Here is a 5594-nt window from a genome sequence, read left to right on the forward strand (position 1 = left end):
GTCTTCTTTCTTACGACGAACAACCATGATGACTGGCCAAAACTTTTGATTTTTTAAAAGTGGAACTCGACCGATACTCAACAAAAATGGCTAATTTGAAAGTCGAAATGATCACTCTAACACGATGATCATTTCACCTACAACCCTAGGCTTCATCATCACCTACGTCGAACAATTGAATGAAGAATAGACAAAACACCATTAATAGGTTTTGATTGAAATTCGATGCACTTGGTCGATTAAACGACCTTCTGAAGCTATAAATAGCTTCCTCTAGGCAAACTTAAGGTAATGATCATAATTCTAAGTCCCTAATCAATCTTAAACGAAATCCGCCACTAAAAAATTTAGCTTTTCTTGAAAATTTTGAGTCTTTGTGTAAGGCTGTAAAGCTCGAATCTAGGCATTCATAAAACTTCCAATCATACTGTAATCCAATTTACAAGTTCAAAATGTAATTTTTACATTTCAGTTCGACTAGTCTTACACAAAGATAATTTATAAGTTTTCTGTCAAAACTAAAGTGGATCAATCAATCTAAATCGAAAATACCCAAATTTATTTTGAAAATTGGGTTTATGTATAACTCATAAAACAACGACACAAAAACATTCCCAACACGTTTCTAGAGATGTTAAGAGTATATCTAGACCAATTGCAAGCAATCCCGGTCATGTTTGATCAAAAACAATTTATTTTATAAAATATAAATTTTATTTCTTAAATTAGTCAAAATGAACAACCAGTGTTCATGTTTTTAAACCTTACAAAACAAAAATACGTTTTTTCACTTCATAACTGTTTGATTTGAATGGAACATCATCCCAATCGAATGATGCATCGGGATGATGTTGTGAATGATCATTGAGACTAGACAAAACTCTCCATGCCTTTGGATCGAAGAATTAGGGCTCTAGTCGAATTCATCAAACTCGTAGTTTGATGTTCTTGACGACGAACCGAGGGCTTGACCTAAGTTCAATTTTCGACCGAGAAAATCGAACCCTCCTCTACACCCGACCGAGAAAAATCTAGCTTGGGCTTGATTTTGACCAAAGAATTCTAGCCACGACCGAACTCTCCTCGCACCCGACCGAGAAATCTCGCACCCAACCAAGGACTCTTAGCCTAGGACTGAGAGCTCATTGCACCCTGACCGAGGAATTTCGCACCCGACCAAGGATTCCTAGCCTAAGACTTATAGCTCTCGACTAAGGAATCTCGCACCCGACTAAAGATTCCTAGTCCAAGATTGAGAGCTCCCCGCACCTCGATCGAGGACTCTCCACACCCGACCAAGGATCCTTAGACAAAGACCAAAAGTCTTTGCACCTCGACCAAGGGTTTCCCACACTCGATTGAGAGGTCTCAGACCATGACCGAGGGTTTTAACCCGAGACCGAGGGGCCGGTCCCCTAGACCGAAGGGGCCGATCCTAAAGTCTATTTGGTTCAAATTTTGAATTTCATTTTTTTTTAAATTGAATCCCCAATATTTTGTAAAAATAAAAAAATATATGTATAAAACAATTTTAAAATACTTTTTAGAATATTTTCATAAAATATTTTGATAAAGGGTTTGTTTGGAATTTATTTTTATATCATAATACCTTAAACTGATATTTTTCAGGTACTCTCCTCAACAATGATCGACATCAATCGCAAGTACTAACATTTAAATATTATTCTATAATTTTAAATGCAAGAAAAACGTATGCATATCTATAACATTAAGTATAATTTTGGTTAAATAAAACGTAATAAAACTAATTTTTCAAATGCCAAAATTTTATATACTAGAGACCGTTCTTTAATAGGTACATATGATATAGTACAAAAACTCTTTTCCGAATATCACCAACATCAAATTCAAAAGAATTTATGATCAAATATACGTTTGTATTTGTATGTATACGTATACAAAATATTTTATTAATTTTAAAATAGAAAATAATTAGCAACTCTTTTATCAAATAAATAATTTTTTTAATTAATAATTTTTAGTTAATTTAAAATACAGATTTCGTTTAATCAAACAATAATTTGATTGTTCTAAATCTAAAAATTTATTTAAATTTGATTAAAAATTAATTATTATTATTATTATAACTGATTTTAAAATGTCGGAACATATTTCTATGATTTTTTAAAAATAATGTTTTATTATAAAAGATTTTCGACACACAAACTTTAAAATTTATCGAATCTCGAATTTTTTTTGAGATAAAAGATTTTCGGGGTTATAGTTATAATCAATTAAAAATTATCTTGATATATGCTAAATATAGTAAATAGTAAAATGTTAATTTATTGTTCATTTTTTATTTATAAATATTGTCCATTGATTTCATTCACATAAAATGAAAATTTGAAGATTAATATTTTATATAATTTTAACATAATTATGACCTCGCTACAAAAATTCAATCCTTATCAATTTTTTTTTAAATAAGATAATTAAGTGAGACAACATCATTTATTTGTATTTTTTTTTTGTAAAAGTTAACTTATGTGTTACAAGATTTATTTATTTATTTTGTCATAATCAAAATCATTTATTTTTTTTGTTAAGAAAATTTGATTAAAAAAAACACTTTATAGCCTGATTTAAAATTTTATCAAAATTACATTTTTTTCATGTAATTTTTAATTAAAAATAATTAATCTAGTTTAATTACATAGTTTATATCATTTTATTTAATTTTTATTTTGATAATTTTAGAAATTATTATGGTTGTAAAGAAATATTAATTTTCAAATAATTTTATTATATAATATCCTAAAAAAGTAAGATAAATACGTTGAATAACAATGATTTCAACCAATATTGGAATTAATACGGAAATTTTGTAAAAAGTTTGCAAGTTTGAGACTTGAGATATATTTAAAAAATTATAATACTGAGAGGTTTAGGAAGACTTTTGGTTATATATATAACAAAATTTAAATCAAAATCAATGTTGGATAGTTAATATATTTTTATATAGTTCGATCTAAAATTTTATCATAAATTTATTTTTTTTCATCTACTTTTTACTTAGAAAGGTTTCATTTAATTAAATTAAATCTTTCATATTAAATAAAAGTAAAATAAATCTAATTTTTTCATACTAAATAAAACTTAAATTACTCTTTACTTTTTACTTTTTACATTTTATCATTTATAAAAGTAATTGTGACAATAATAATAAAATAAAATAAAAGTATATTACACATCTCTATACTAATAAAGAGGATAACTAATCAACTAAGTTATGCTAATTTTATTAATTTTATATGAATCTATTATACATCTCTATATTATTTTTAAAAGAAATAAAATTTCAAAGCACACCTTAAATATCCTCTCAAGAGCCTGCACACAATCAATTGAAAATTCCAAAACTTGTGGTAATTCATTACATGACCCACTTAATATTTAAAACATTTAAAAAGAGCTAGGCTCCAAATCTAACTTACAAAGTGTGAAACAGATTCTTAACACATGGGAACAAATTTACGCATGAAGTTGTATAAATGTTCAATTAACTTATTAAATAACAAAATTCTATAGTATAAATATTTGTTAAAAAATGTTAAATTTATTTTAAAAAATTACAGAAATCTCAAAAGGAGTTAAAATTTTGCTTAAGACATGAGATAAAGAAAAGTTATCATTTTCATTTCCCCTACATTTCGTCTCTCCCACTTGTAGCCTCCTCCCCAATCGAAGTCTTCCCAACCAAATTCTAAATCATCATTGTTGTAGGCAAAAGTCTCGCCAACCGAACCATAAACCATTCGTTACTGTGGCTGAAGCCTCTCCCAGTTGAACCCTAAATCGCACACATATTCAATTTAAAAGGAAATGTCCCAAATCCGATTTTTTTGATCAATTGTAACCCCTTTCCAAACTGTACAAGCTTCTTCCAAAGCATACGACTTTCTAGATGTAGATGAATTGTTGAATTGTTCTGCTCAAATTATTACGGCATGTCCTAAATAAACTTATTTGATTTGTTTTAGTTAAAGTGACAAAAAATCTGTATAAAATATAGTTAAGTTTATATAGATAGAATGAGTTTTGGGACCGTTGTTAAAAATTACGGGGTATCACTAGATAAAAAATATTAAATAAGGTTTAATAATTTAAAAGTTAACAGTGCAAATGAAAAATTATTAAGGATATTACAATTATTAAGGGTATATGAAAAATTATTAATAATATCCCCAATATTATTAAGGATATTGTATCAAGTTTTTACTATAAAAGTTAACATTGCAGATGAAAAATTAAAATTTCAAACCTAAATTAATATGACCTAAAATAGAAGGATATTTCCTTGTGCTCTTTATTAAAATAATTTACAGCCATCCATATTCAAGTTGATTGGTTTACACAATTCGATGCTACTTAGGGATTTTCTAAGCAATTACAATTTTACTTAACCTAAATTTCAAAAAATAATAAAATTAATTAGAAAACACAACAAAATTAAATAAATTCAACCATGTTAGAACTCAAAATTTCAAAATAACTCCAAAGCAAACAATGTGCAATTTTCTTGTACAACATCAATTACTCTTATGATACGCCATGAAATTATACGCCATGAAATTAGAATTAGAAGGTTCAATTTTAATTCATAAGTTTGGTAGAACATTTAAAATTAAAAATTGTAATTATAATTAACTCATTAAGGTAGTACAGTAGTAAGAGTCGGCTTAAGAGACTAATATATCACGGGTTCGATTATATCTAAAAATATTTTGAGTTGAAGCGTCGGGTTATAGTTGTGGGGTGTCATGCTAGTTTCTTTTAATTCAAAAAATAAATAAATAAAATTAGAATTGGAATTAAAATTTTAATGAAATTTAAATTAGTATTTTTATAATTCTCAATTTTATTCTTTTTAGGAATTTTAGTTTCAAATTTTATTTTTCTATATTTTTTAAACAAAAATATATTATTATTTTATCATTTACAGCACATTTAACGTATTAAATCGATAATTTTTTTTTGAGGAACTAATGTTTTTTTTAAAAAAAATTTAATAAGTTATATTTCAAACTAATATATGTTTTTTAATTTTGAAAGTTAAATATCGAACCAATTTTTTGTTTTTTTAGCTTAGAAAATTAACCTGCCAAACCAATACTTTTATTTATTTAGTAAATTAACCTGTCGAACCGATATTATTTTTTCTTCATTAGAATCGACTTCTACACAAAAAATTCTTGATACTTAAGTTATCCTAATAGGTTGTATTAAAAATATTTTAATAATATAAATAATATATATACAAATTATTTACATTTATATTTTTTTAAACATATAAATTACAATTCTACACATTTTCAAAACACAAGAATTTGAATTGAATTTATTTGGTTGGTGTGTATTTGTCAAATTGTTGACTTTGATTGATATTTGTATAATTTATTATTTCTTTGTTTCTAACACTAATAAAGATTAATAATAAATTTGTAAAAGTTGTAGATTTATTTTTTAATAATTAATATAAATTTTTAATATATAATATTTTTAAGATAACATTTAACTTAGAAAAATATTCTCTTACGATATAAATAGGGAATCACAACAAGATTACCTGA

This window comes from Impatiens glandulifera, chromosome 1 (assembly GCF_907164915.1).
Source record: "Impatiens glandulifera chromosome 1, dImpGla2.1, whole genome shotgun sequence".
Taxonomy (NCBI): domain Eukaryota; kingdom Viridiplantae; phylum Streptophyta; class Magnoliopsida; order Ericales; family Balsaminaceae; genus Impatiens; species Impatiens glandulifera.